Source organism: Taeniopygia guttata, chromosome 4, assembly GCF_048771995.1.
Source record: "Taeniopygia guttata chromosome 4, bTaeGut7.mat, whole genome shotgun sequence".
In the NCBI taxonomy this organism is placed as follows: Eukaryota; Metazoa; Chordata; class Aves; order Passeriformes; family Estrildidae; genus Taeniopygia; species Taeniopygia guttata.
In genome coordinates, this window is record NC_133028.1 from 67,939,075 (window position 1) to 67,953,995 (window position 14,921).

Sequence of the window (14,921 nt, forward strand, 5' to 3'; positions counted from 1 at the left end):
CAGTCAGAGTTGTTGATAATATCTTGGTGTAAATGAGAAAAATATCTTCATCTGTTCTTGTTCTCCTTAAGGGGAATGCTGTGAAATATGTGAAGCATTATCCATGGGGTTTCTCCATTCCTATGCAATCTCTCTTTTTATTATACTCTGTGATAATAAATATATCCCTTTATTATAAGATACGGTATCTCTGTGCCACTTCCTTTTTACTGGATCTGTTTATTCATCTTATTCCAGCTCAACCCATCATGCTATTGCTTCCATTTTATCTTGTTTATAATTTCCCTGTCAGTTACATATGATAAATATATTTGTGAGAATCAGTAGATGTATATGTTTAAAAAGAAAATCTGGATGCAAGTGTTCAATCTTTTTTTCCCTTCATTCTGAAACCTTGTAGTGAGTGAAATTAGGATGAGAATTTAAACATAGAATCCTAAAATTGATGGTAACTTTTTTTGAGATCCTGCAAGGACTTCAGTGAGGATTAAATGTGGCCTTAACTCTGGTTTGGCAAACTTCCTGCCATAATGCATAGTTTTAAATATCTCTCAGACTCTGCAGGGGAAGGCAAGGGTTGATATGTGACACTGTGTAAGGAATACTACAGTAACAAGCTCCTGTGAGCTGTGCTGAGTGTTCAGATTGCCTGTACAATCCGTGTTCCAGGACATCAGGCACTGGGTACCACAGAGGCTGCTCTGCCTTTTCAGTAGCTGCCACCTTGTCTGCCAGGCAAACTCGCTGTGGAGCACAAGGAAGTTCTGGACAAATATTTCAGTTTCCTTTATTTATGGTGTGGGAACAGAAGCGTGCTAAACACAGCTCTTCATGCTTGACGTGCCTCCTCTTAGGCAAAAGGACTGGATTGTGTCATAGCCTGGCAATGAGTGCCAGTGTGACCACAGTGTCTGGGCTGGCTTCTGCCCAGATGGGTGTGGGGATGTCAGTGTGCCGATAGGCATCTCTGCTGGATTCATGTTCCACCTCAAGCAGCATCAGGGCAAGGGTCATGAGCGTGTAGCTGTGTCTGGACCACTGGATTCACAGATACACTCTGGAAGCCATTTGTTTGTGTGTCAAAGCCTTGTGAGAGCTTAGAGCAGAAGCCTGACATGCTGCTGCAGTACAATCAGAGCTTAGGAAAGCATTAATATACTTCTGGTAGAAGCTGCCTTATCAGGCATAATTCAAGTTGCTGACTCCATGTACTTTTGTGGATGTTGACTTTGGTATACAAATGGTAAAATCATCAAGCTTGTAGCTTAAGTTCAAAAGGCTCCAGGTCATAACTCAGGAAATCAAGTTCTAATTTCTTCCTTTGCCAAATTTTTGTGAGTCATTCAAATTACTTGATCTTTTACTGTCTCAATTTACTGCTTTGGAAATCAACATAAACTCACCTAATTCTTCCCTAAACGTTTTTCAGCCGTTTTTGAGGCATAAAAGATAATGACTAATTTCAGATGTTCTCCTCAGTAGGATTGGGAAGAAGTGCCATTAACTTTGTGGTGTCATTCAGAAAAGTTATTGAGGAGACAAATGCCAAAAGTAGAGATTGTATCATCCTCTGTGTATTGCGTAGTTATTCTTCTCTGTGTGTGAGAGGAAGAGATCCCCAGAAATCAAAGGTTATGTAAACCTTTTGGAGGTATGCTTTGAACATTAGGAGATTATTCTAGACATGTAGTAACCTCATATTTTCAGTGATAAATGCCCTTTATTTGTTTAAAATATAAGGTGGCCAAAACTAAGAATCCAGGGTGTTTTCACAAGTATTTTATTGGAAAGCAACTTGATATTAAAATATCATGTCTTGGACTTTCTCTGTTGAATTATAATGTTAAGGATAGTTTTTTTATGGTATCGGGAAGCCTTCTGTGTGCTGGCATGTTGTTTTCCAAACAACAGATGTCTTTTAATGTCAGTCATTAACCAATTGTAGGAGCCATTAAAAGCCCACTTGCCATTTTCCCAGCATTACTTTTCCTAAGCAGGACTCTGAGAAACCTTCAATTTACCTTAGCTGTGGCTCTACGGAGCAGTCTGTGGTGTTTGTGCCTGGTAGGGGACAGATTGTAAAGACTGCAACCTTAAGTATGCTTGTGAACATAGGAAATAATACATATTAATTATGCAAAATAAAAGGAAATCATAGATATTATTATGGTTGTGATCAGAAACCCCCCAGAATGGGCTATTTAGTCAGGCTGTTTATAGATAATGAAGACTACAGTTTTGTTTTTACAGTTTAGGTTTGTTTTGTCTGAGGAGTAATGTGGTAGTGCTGCCTTAGGTGCCTGGCTTAATTTCATTCTCATGTTGCATCTAATGTAGTAGATTTCTCTGTTACATGTTAAAAATTTGGCAAGTCCAAGAACTTTATTTGCACATTCTCTACAGGGAGTGCTCCGTACTTGCACAGATCCCAAACTGATGGTGATTTAATCTCTTATGCAAAGGAGAGACTATATAACACTATGTCATCCAGATATCATGGAAAAAAAGGGGGGTTCTTTTCTGGTTTTTTTACTTTAGGAAATTATTACTAGGAAGTCATTCAGCTGATATGATAAAGTTTTTCTGTGTAACAGCTGTGAAGTAGTAGCCCTAAAGATTTCCAAATGAATCTAAATATCGATGAGATATTTAGCAGCTTCCTCAAAATATGTTCGGTTAGAAAGGCACACTTAATGGGAGGATGAGCAATTAAAACAGAGATTAAGTGCTTGAAGTTCTTAGTTTCTCCTTGTTTCTGAGCTTGCCAGGAGGATTCCAGTGCAAACTGAAATGAATGATGGCCATGAGAGTCAAGCAACTTAAACCACTTGCTGCTTTAGTAGTGATGATTTGTTAGCTATGCTATGGGGAAATCATGTATATGAAGAGAATTTAGGACAGCAAAACTGGGATCCTAATGTTCTAAGTCCTTTTTTATCTATTTTCCTTATTACAGTGACTTCTTTCAGGTTGTTTAGGAGTAGCCTACCTACTTTTAGCTTGCTGGTGTTCAGCACATACAAGACCACAAGCACATTTGGTCTAGACACATTTGAAGGTTTTAGCAGTAACTCATCAGAGGGAAAGGTGTTAAATCATCTTGAAGATTTTGGTTTCTTTAGGTCTAAGCATGTGACTTTCACAGCTCTGTGTCTCTGGCATTGCATTAAGTATTGTTGTTCATTTTGTGGTATGGAGAACCATCTAAGAATGTTGATATTAAGATTTTCTCTCCCTCTCTAGATGCAGATTTCAGTATTGTAGTCTCAAATACTCTGGATCTGCTATAGGAAAGTCAGTGAAATCACTTGTGTAACAGAATGGCTGTTAAATTTCAAAATATTTGTCAGGTGAGTTTAAAACAAAATAAGAAACATCTATTTCTCCCCAACAGATTGATTTCTTATGTGAGGTCTTTATGATCAGGTTTCCTTGTAATTACAGTATTACACATGTTCAGGGAAAAGTTTTGTAACATAGCCACATAGCTCTCAAAAGAGTGACAGGCTTGGGGGATTGTAAGTTGGAAGTAAAAATACCAATCTGGGAATATATCTAAATATGGTGAGGATGCTTAGAAAAAATTATTTTAAAAATACTAAAAATATGGCTTAGAATAAAAAGATGCTAAACTTTCTCACCTGCTCAGACAATTTGACTGTTTAAAGACACTTCTGCCATTTGATTATCATCTTGACTCTTGGGCAAGCTCCATTCCTCCCTCCAAAGAAAACCACCAAAAAACAAGAGAAGCTATATCTGTTCAGCTCAGCAAAGCTTCTAAAGGTGTCTTTGTAAGTATTAGTGTTTTTAGGACACCATTGGTTTTAATGCTGACCTCTGACTAGCTCAGGTAGCCTTTCCTGCCCAGGATTTACAGCTGTTGGATGGAAGGACATCAAACTGTGGTTTGACCTGAACTTCACTGTTCATAAACTGGACTTTCGTGGGTGTTGCCCATTATACAGCTGTGTAAGTCCCTTGGAGATGTTCTCTTACCTCTTGCATTTCATTCTTAAACTGTACTTTCCTTTTCAGGTCTAGTTCTGGGAGTTATCTGAAATAGTGCCATTTCAATATCTGCTTTAAAGATGGGAATGTAGATATTGGCAATAAAAAGGTGATGTTAGATCCACAGACATTGTTAAGAGTTTTAGTATTGCCCCAAGTTAGTGGCACAGAGTCTTCCTGTCCTCCTGCTTTGCTATGAAGTAAATTAATGAAATACAGATTATCTTAGATTTCAATATTGTTAAGCAGAAAAGTTTCATGTGCTCTTGGCTTGAACTTTTTTGCTGTTACACCTGTAACTACCAATAATGTTTTTAACTTGTTGTTCTTTGATGTCTTCCTGAAAAGAATTTTTAAAAAAGCATTGCTCTGATGAGCAGGTCAGTCACATGTATTAGAATTACTTCCACTTAAACATGGAATTCTTCTGAATAATGTACCAAACATGGAATTCTTCTGAATAATGTACCTCCACTTTGCATCTTTTCCCCATGCTAACAGAAAGTACTGTTTATGCAATAGAAGTAATATCCTTGTCTGCTACTGCTGTTGGGAAGTATGAATATGTCCCCTCTAGGCAAGTGCCACAATGGCCAAGGAGGTGCTCATGGCTCGCTGGGAGTCTCGAGCTATTTGAAACAGCTCTGTTGGAAACGATGCCTTTTTAAGGATAATGTTGTGGGAAAGAGAGATGCAGAATTAAATAAGAAATTAAACAGAGATGACAATCAGCTTCTACCTTTCCCTGTCCATTGAGAACTATCGAATTTGGGTTTATCTCCTGTGAATAGGGTCTGTTGTCACAACGGTGGTGACCTCTCCTGGGACCACAAGTTGCTTTTAAATCTGTTAAGCGTTAGAATATTGTAGCGTGAAGCTTGGCTTTCCCTGAGTGCTATCTTGCCCTTGCTATCAGAGACAAGGCAAGGCTGATTCCAAAGGTACAGCACTGCAGCAGGTGAGGCTGAGAAAAAAAAACAGCTTCATTTCTTAGGCGTAAGCAAGGGGGCTTGTAATACTCCCTGCTGTCTATGGAGCAGCGTAACCACAGGGCACCAAGTGATGGGTTTTAGTGATGCAGTGCTTGAGGCAGGTGGGCTGTGCAGCTATAGAAAGGCATTTTATCTGTTTGATGAACTGCATAGATTTAATTGTGAACTTTTTCCTTGGGCTTTGGGGAGTTGGGTGGGGTGTTTTTGGGAAGTGATGTGTGAGAGCAAGAAAAGGGGCAAGATAACCCTAAAGGTGACTCGTGATGAAACGAAACTATTTCTACATTGTTAGTTTCATGTTGGATTTTTTTTTTTTCTGGTACTTGCTGAGTGTGGGATGTTTGCATTCCCAGCAATGTTAGTCTTAGAAATTGAGTAGAGATGTTATTACACCTGCGATGTAAGATCTCATTTTAATGGGTAACTTATTGTACACTTTCCAGTTATTAGCAGAGATTAATCTATCACTTAAAAGCCAAAATACAGCTCCTAGTTTTCTATGTGGCAGCTCTGAGTCTCTGATCTGATACTAGACTTATAATTTTATTGATCAGCTTAGTTATTTCTCTGTATTCCTCCAAAACAGGTTTCTGAATGGCAAAATAATTGTACAGAAGTGTTATATTATTTTTCTAACGTCACAGGGGTCTAGCATGTTCAGTTTTGGGGAACCTCAGTCTCCAACCAGAATTCACTTCATAGATGTAAGTAACTGTTTAGTATAAAAATATTATTTGTGTTGGTTCAAGGGGAGGCAGGTGGTAGCTCTTGTTTGGAAGAGTAGCCTGAGGAATATGACAGATCTAGGTGATTGCATCACAGAATGTATGCCCTGTGTGTGGTGTTCTGAATTTATTACTGGTTAGTTTAGGGAAATAAAGAAAGAGCTTTCTGTGGAATATATTAAATATCATATGTGAGTAATTGCTGTCTGATCCCAGATAGAAATACTAAAAAAAGCCTTATTTTCCCTCTGTTGTGAGTTCGCCAACTTCTGAGCTGTGGTCCTTAATTTATGGTCCATAATTTTTTCTTACTCTTGCAGAGTTACTATAAAACCAGTGTAGGTCAAGTTACTAGGAAATTATAGATACAGCTGCACTCTGGTTGCAAGCATCAGCAGCAATGTGCAAGATAGTGAAAAAAGGATGCATTTTGGATTTGGAAATCCTGGTTGTTTCCAAAGGGTCCACACTGAAACAACAAATACATCCCTTCTGAAAGCTCACTCAGGCATGTGCTGGGAACTGCTGTCACAGCAAGAAGAACCTAATTTGAACAGCCTGAGTAGCACAATTGCTTACAGCATTGCAGCAGCCTCGAGGTCACTCCTCAAGGTCTCACAGCACCGTTTGGTGTTGTTAGGCTTTTTCTTCCAAGGAGCTTTGATGTGTATACAAGCTTTTCTGTTTTGTCTGTATTAATAGCAATTGGAAAACTTATTTGTTTTCAGAAAAACTGTTTGCACAGAAAATGGAATTGCTCCTTCTTCCTCGGGGAGTGTGTATTAGTGCTTCCAGGGCAGAGAGAGGCTGGCTGTGGGAATGGGGAGGAGAAACAATGGTTTCAAACTTTTTAGAGGATAGTTCAAGGTGGGATATGAGGAAGAACTTTTTTATTAAGCTGATGAGACAGGTTGCCTAGAGAAGCTTCAATGCCTCGTCCCTGGAAGTGTTCAAGGCCATGTTGAATGGTGCTTGGGGCAGCCTGATCTAGTGGAAGATGTCCCTGCACATGACAGGGGGGTTGGAATGAGATGATCTTTAAAGCTCCCTTCCAACCCAAACCTTTCTGTGATTCCAAGGACCTCAAGTTGTTCTATCCAGCCTCTGGGCTGCCTTTCTGCAATTGGATTTTCTCTCTTTTAATTACAAACTTTGCCATGGTGTCCAGTGTGACTTACTCGGGATAGGTCAAGATCATGATTAATGCATAATTTATATCTATCAGCAACAATCATTGCATTTAATAATAATTTAGTAATTGCATTTAATTATTTCTGCAATTATGTGATATTAAGGATAATGTCGCAAGGTAACAATTAAATGGAAGTTGTTTTTCCTGTAATTCAATAGCCGTATTACACTATTAAGTAGAATTTGAACCCTAAAAGATAAACATTCCTTCTCAGCTGTGTTTTTGGATGATAGCAAAGCAGTATCTGGCTTCTGGGAGTGTCTGAAAATGCAAATGAGAGCAATAGCTAATTTGTTTTACTAAATAGCCAATCAGTTTTAGAGAAGCAAAGGTATGACATTTGTCCTCATTTCATTTTTCAGCAAAGGATGTTGTTTGAAGAATAAGCATACTTATTTCACATTAAGAAGACTTGAAGGCTTGAGGCAATATGATCAAGTTGTTAGTGTACAAAGTACTTGATCAATGTGAACGTTAAAAAAATTAATGCCTTTTACTAGCTGTTTGGTTTATTTTTTTTCTACAGCATGTTTCATAGGCTTACATCTTATTGATGTTAGCATTGCCGTAGTAGCAGATACAGTTATTTCCTAAAATTATGTGGTCATTGCAGAGCTAATAATACTGTGGTGTGTTCCCATGCAAGTTTTGTTTCCATAACTCTCAATCCTTATGGGGATGTCCAATGGAAAGTTGTATGGCTGTGAAACGGAGAAAAAGTGGCATCTTCTCGGATTTTCTCGCTGTTAAATGCAATGTCTGACCTGTGGATACCAAGTGATGCTCTGTATTGTGTACATTCTGTTCAGGCAGTGGAAGAAGCAACTAAAGGAGGCCCAAAGAACTTGCTGCACTGTTAGTGCTCCACAGCAAACATGTGTTAGCTACGTTTTTAAGATCAAATCTGTTCCAGCCTAACTCAGATGGAATAGAGGCTGCTGAGGAATAGGAGTTAGCATTGTAGTTAAAAATAACAGCGTGTCATTTTTACTACTTTTGCCTCTTGGATAGGAAAATTACTGTCATTCCAAAGGGGCTGTGTTGGTAATATCCTATACACAAATACTTCTCTGTGTACACAAAATATTAGTGATAACAATACATAGTATAGAACATCGTATGTAGGTTCTAAAAGGAAAGTAAGATGGGAATGAAGATGGAAAGCTTCTGTTCCTGTAAGGAAAAGCATAATCTGCTGAGCATCACACATTTAGAAACAGACAACCATAGATAAAATTATGCAATATTTATTTATTGAGTTGATAAGTTACTTGAGCTGTAATGGAAGCCCACTTGTGTTCTTCTGACTCATATTTAATCCAATCTAATTCATGGTCTCTGTGTAGAGGCCATAGCAACAGTTGAAATTGTGCAAGTATCTTCTGGCAACAATGCCATTATACCATAAGCATGTACTGAACCCAGCTCTGGTGTGCTCAGCATCAGCCCAGAATTCCTAGCCAGAGTCTAGGCCTGTTGCTGATAGATGCCCCTAAGTGTAATGGGGAGTTAAATGTTCTCAGCTGTAACCAGAGTTCATGATGATTTGCCACTGCTGTTTTTAACTGTGCACTTAAAGATGGTCAGTGGCCAGGACCCAAGAATTGCTCTTCAGGGTTCATGGTCAGTCAAGAGGAAATTTGGGTCTTAAGATGAAACTTGTGTAGTTAATGTTTCTGGAAAAGAAAACCTGCAGATACCAGTGGGAAAGGAAAGCTGCATGTTTGTCCCCATAGAAATTGGGGATTAAATTTGCTGTTATTTATGGGGGGGTACCTGAGGTAGGCTTTCTGGTGTGTGGCTTTTCTGGCACATGTGCTGTCATTCTACTCTGATTTGACAAACAGATTTCTAATCAGTCATATCTCAGTAGATTGTCCTTTTCTGCCTTTTATTCCTGTTGTAACTTTGACCAGCATAGTCCAAAAATAGCTTATTAGCTGAAGAACTGTTATGTATAGAATGATGTACTTAGTCCCTGGAACTTGCAGAATCTATTTTTTACACCACTGCTTATGAATACATTTCAAATTACTGATACAAAATCAGTTGGTCTTTTTTCCCTGTTGTATTTATCACAACCATGTAATTATGGAAGAAGAGTTTCATGAAGCATGGCATGTCAGCAGTACTACTTAGGAGTAAAAATGTGTCAAGCTCTGAATAATATGAATTAAATAGGAGATGAATTCTGCAAGAAGCTGGTCCATCCTGATATTCCCTGATGCAGTTCTCTCGGTCTAATCATTTGAGTGATGCTTGTGATTCAAGCACTAAGTATAGGCTGGGATTTTGGTTTCTGCTCCTTAGATGATGATGGGAACATCTGAGTAACAAGAGGTGCTGGTAGAACAGGATGGTATTTCTTCATTCGTCCCCCTGCCACCCCCCAACTACGCCTACCCAAAAAGGACTCCTCAAGATCCATGTCAATCATAGAGGTAGAGGGTGAGGCCATGGAAGCAGTATTATTGACTAACCCTGGAGTATGTTCCTGCATATCCTGCTGGGTGTCCTTGGGGTGGGCCTTTTTGTGTCCTTTGGGAGTAAATCCTCACTGGAAGTCAGTGTTGCCCCATGAATCACAGCCGGTTTGTAGCCGTGGGATCCGATACAGGAAGAGCTGAGCACTCCCTGTTCCACTCGTTTGTAAAAAGCACCTTCTGCTAAACAGGTTGGTTTTTTTGTTTGTTTTTTTTTTAATCTCAGAGAAGGTGGTGCTTCCCTCTACAACAGTTATATTTTGAAACAGAAATCTTCACAGAACAAATATTGTTTGTTTGCAGTTGTATGAAGTTTGTTTCTACAGTTTTTTTCCTGAATACTCTAGGGGAGAAAAAATAATTAATAAGCAACTTCAATGACATTAGGAAATTTCATAAAATGTATTAATGACAGAAGCAGCCTAAACACTCTTTTTTTTTTTTTTTTAATGGATTTTGCGTTGCTTGTGTCCGGGGTCTTAAACCATGAATATAGGTTGTTTATTTAGTTTTAACACCTTCCCACTTTAATTCAGGTGGGGATAATAAAAAGACAAAAGGCTCTTAGATTTCTTGAAAAGCTCCAAAGCTAAGAGGGGAAAACTAAGCATGCTCCTATTTTGGCTAAATCCAGCCCATGTCAGGAATTCGAGCAAGGCAAATTGCCTCCACGTAGTTGATTTCAGTGTAATTTTTGGGACTCAAAACCTAGGTAGGTGTGATGAGTGTTGATGCTCCTTTGTGTGGCAGGGTTAATTCCTCTCTCCAGAAGTTCAGGATTTGAAACCCATGCTAAGTGCAAGTAGCCTAGAACAAAGTGCTTTGATTCTGTGCTGGATTTTTTTTTTTTGTCTGGCAACAAAGAAACACATTCATTTTATGGAATGCATTTCTCTCACAGTTCTGGAAAAGCTCATTGTTTATTCATGAAGGAAGGTCAGTAAAGTCTGGTTAATCCAAGCCTTTCTTATTTCTAATTTATTTCGTAAAAGGGATTGACTCTTGCGTTATCAAATAGGAAGACTCAGGGAAAATCTCTGTGGCTTGCAGAAGGGAAAACAAATGGGAGATGCAAAGTGGGTATGTGTTTAAAGGAATTTTAATTATCAGAGCAGGTGGTGTTTTTCAATTCTTTTTTCTTTTTGATCACTGACATCGATACTATTTGCATTTTAATTTTATTAAATGATGATGGGTGAAGAGATGAAAATTATACAGCAGGGGCAGTTTGTGTGCTTTAGCACTGTCCATTGGGAGAGCTGGTTCTGAACCTCTCCTCTAGAAACGTGATCCTGAGGTTACACCAATCTGCATCCTTTTAATAAGTGAGACACACTGATTCCCCTGTGGAGGAAGGAAGAGATGTATGCAGGAGATGCCATGGCCTCCAAGCTGCTTGGCACACTGCAGTCTGCTGTTTCCTGAGCTGTGACTCTGATGGATGCACACATTGCCTTTGGATTTGTCCCTGATGTAATTTATGTGGCAACTGACTTGGCCTTTTTTTAACAAGATGTTTACCTTGTGCGTTGCCCTTAAAAAATTTAAAAGCCTATTAGATAGTTTAAATAATTCAATTAGAAGAAACGAAAGGGCCAGAATTCTTTCTCATTCTAAAATAAAACACCAAACTAAAGCAAATTTTGGCTTCCCAGCATTTCATCCTGACGATGTTCTAGTACACAGTGACAAAATTTTCCATTCTCAATTATTAAAATGCAGTTAAGCAGCAATTCACAAGCACTGCAGAACACCATCTACTGCTAATAATTTGTTTATAAGAGAATGTGTTAAGGCTTCAAGGTTAATGGAAATGTAGCCAATAAATGCTGATTTATTTGATTGTATTTTTTAAGGCAGCACTGAAGCAGTTTTCTTATTGACATTGTTAGTGCAGCTGCCTCTGTTTTGATTTGGAGTTATTGTTCAGTGTAGCTGAGAGAGTGAACTGAGACACTGACAGTGTGGGAGCGTGCTCAGAGACAGAGATATCAAGTGAGCTATTTGAGCTGCTTATCAATTGTTAATTGTCTACTGATCCTTAAACCAGATACCTAAACTGAAAAGACCACTTTCAGCAACAGATGCAAATTATATGGATCCTGTAGGTGTGCAGGCCCCACAACATAAGTGGGGTGCTAAATATTTTATTATGTATTGTAGCTTTCATATCTGGGCAGTTCTAGTGTGGGCCTCCAAACCTAAAGTTGCCTTGAATTCATTTGTGATGAGAAGGTAACACCTGCACTGAAGCTGGATTAACAGCTGCATATTGGCTAGTTGTCCATAAATATATTAATTTGGATTTCCCATGCCAAATGCACTTCCTTGAGGGTAGGCCAGGAGTTGGAAACCTTATGTGTTTTCCATAAACTGGGATTTTTAGGTGCATTTTCAGTCATGTTACTATTAATGCCTCAAAGCAGCACAATGCAAGTGTTGCTCATGGTTACCAATAATGTGGTTGAGGTGTTTTGGTGGAGCTATTTGAGTGAAACATGATACAGATTATGTATTTCATGTTTAAACTCCCTGGAACATCACCTGTTTGCTTTCAGTGCTATGGGATAATGTGCTTGTGTTGTGAGTCTGCCGTGCCAAGTTGGAACAGTCCTTGATTTATGTCCCTATAAGCTCTCCATAGTTATTGTGTGTGCCAGAAGAGGGAAACTCTGCTGGGAACAAGTTATGTGATTTTTAATTTTTTTGGTGACAGGATAGATAGTTTCCACAAAACAAGCCTGTGCCACTTTTTATATTAAATAAAAAATGTACATATTTGTACATCAGATGTTTTTGACAGAACTGTGACAGTTTGGGAGAAGAGTGGAAATGAAGAGAACGGCAGCTTGAAGGCTATGATCTTTCAAGCCTCTCGAGTAGTCCGAATCAGTCTCAGACATCAGTGACTGGGCTCTTTTCTACCCTTGCACGTAATTCTCTTGCTGCAAAGGCTGCTGGCCATTGCTGGGGTAAAGATATCAAAATAAACATCCTTTCTACATTTTCCTTGTCCATTCTCACAAATCAAAGACAAAACACCTGGCCCTGGAACCTCATCTGTCCCACAGTAGTTAGTCTGTCGTATGAGCCCCTGGGAGCGCAGTGTTAGATCTGTCATCCTTGTGGATGCAGCAGTGCTTTTTGTCACAGCACAAGCTGCTCTGCCCTGGTGATCTGATGGAAAAGCTGCCTTTCTTCAGGGTACCTTAAAAGTCTATACAAATAAATAAGGAAGGACTGTGCCCCTGATTAGCAGCTTCATGGACAAAATAGCAACATGACTGAAGTTGGACTGATTTTGTTGGTTTGGGGTTTTTTTTTTGGAGTGAATTCTTGTCTTGATTTCTTTTGGAATGTGTGATTTGCAGTTTTTTGACTGTTTGGGATCCTTTTTGAGAAGCCCTGGATTAAACACTTGCAGTTCATCTCTCGGAGACTTTGTGATCTGCTTTTTTTGAGCTTTAGTTACAGGTGAGTTTGTCACTTTGAAAGTTAGGAGCTGACATCTATTAACTCCAGACTTATGTTAAGAACATTTTTCAGAAGTTAGTACTCTTCTCTATCCAACATAGTATCAAAAATTCTGTTATCTGCTTTTCTGTTACATAGATCTGTGTTTAACTGAAATCCAAAATCCTCTCTAATGTGTGATGTTTTTCAGTGCCTGAGATAGCAAATGCCAGCTTCATCTTTGTATTCCACATTACCTTTTCCATTCCTGCATAATGAATTCACCCATTTTTTTACTCTTTTTTGATCCAGTATATTCACAAGTTTCTTCTTGGAGACAAAACTCAAAATTATAATTAGGACCTTAATTTCTGTCCATTTATTTGAAGACAGAACATTTAGCTAGTTAAGGGGTAGTTGCATTTCTGCTTCAGTTTGCATATTGTCTTACAGAATCAGCTATATTTTAGCTTGGCTGAATAAATTTTTAAATCCTTTGAGTATAGCCCAAAACGCAGCCAAGATTTCCTCCTGGCTGTGGTGTCATTCATCTGCTGGTGCTGAGGAGAGAGTGCAGAAACAGCACAAGCTACAGCTGTCCTGTTCCTGGTTAGCTGGCATTTCATGCACCCAGAAAACTTCCCTGTGGGGTACCCAGTCATGTCTTGGTGTGCTTTGCTACCCAGTATACTTGGCCACAACTTGGTGCTTGATGTCCCAAATGGCACTTTTTTTATCAGCTGTTTCTGGTCGTGCATCTTGTCCTGGTTTATCACTCTGTAATCCCTGTGCTTAGTTACAAGCCTTTGCAACTCTTCTCTTTTCCAATGATGAATGGAGAGTTTTTGCTGCTTTATAGAATATATAATATCAGGTAAGCCCTCCTTGTCTGACACATTGCCATTTGCATCTTCAGTCAAAGTGGGAGCTTCAATATCGAACTTATTTATCTGTACTGCAAGCAAAATGGACTGGGTATAGGATTCAGTATATTTGATTTTCTTGGGTTTCAGTGAAAAGTAGCAGTCAATGCCTACTATGTCCTTTCTTTAGTATCAGACTTCTAAACTCAGTCTTTGGAGACTTCACTGTCCTTCTTTGATATTTTTGCATTCTTTGTTCATTAGAATATTGAGCTTTTTGCCTCGCTGTAATAGGCAAATATTTCCTAGAAATTCAGATTTTTAAGTATGCAGAATTTTTTCAAAAGCCTCGAACTGATGTCCCTGTGATTTGCAGTAATTTTCTAAGAGCCCCTTAAAATATGGCTGTTTCTTGTTCTTATCAACAAAAGCTGGGAAGCTGGCACTTATCCCTCTTCAAAAGAAACAATCTGTTAATTGCCTTCCCTTGTCCTTTGATCTTCATGACCAGCTTTTCTTAACATTGCGGGACTTCTCTGAATTCTGGAATGAAAGGAGGTGTCTCATAATCGGTCTTAATGCTCTGTATAATTCTTGCTCCCCAAAGAAACCAGTTCATAGCTCAGCTGAGCAAATGTGTTTAAAAACACAATCCGGGTCATCTAAACAATAAAGCAGCTGGAAGTCAGCCTTTAGTTTTCCTTCAAAAACAAACTTTAGCAAGAAGCAGACCTCAGCCTGTGAATTTGGGTATGAGAGCTTTTTATCTCTCTTAATAGTGTATCCTGTTCTGGTTGTACCCTCAGTAGCGAGGGTATGGGCTGTCCAAGGGTTCCATTCAGATGCTGCCGACCTCCCTCATTGCTTTGGCAGTACAGATGAAGTCACAAGAGTTGCTGACAGATGGATTTCCTATCACTCATCTGAGCTGAAGAGACACTGAACCAACAGAATCAACATCTCAGGGCTACCAGGCTGCAAAAAGCTGCATCTTCCAGAATGACACCTTTGTCCTTCAGCGTTCATTCAAGGGCTTTTGGAAAATGGTAGCTGAGCATTAAAATAGCACAAAGATCCAAGCCCTCCACAGAAGGGGAAAAACAGATTGAACATAAAATGATACAGCATTGTTTTCTTTTACTATTTCCTTTTCCCTTTCAAACTTACCTTTCTTTTTTTACTGACATGGCTGCATTGTTGTG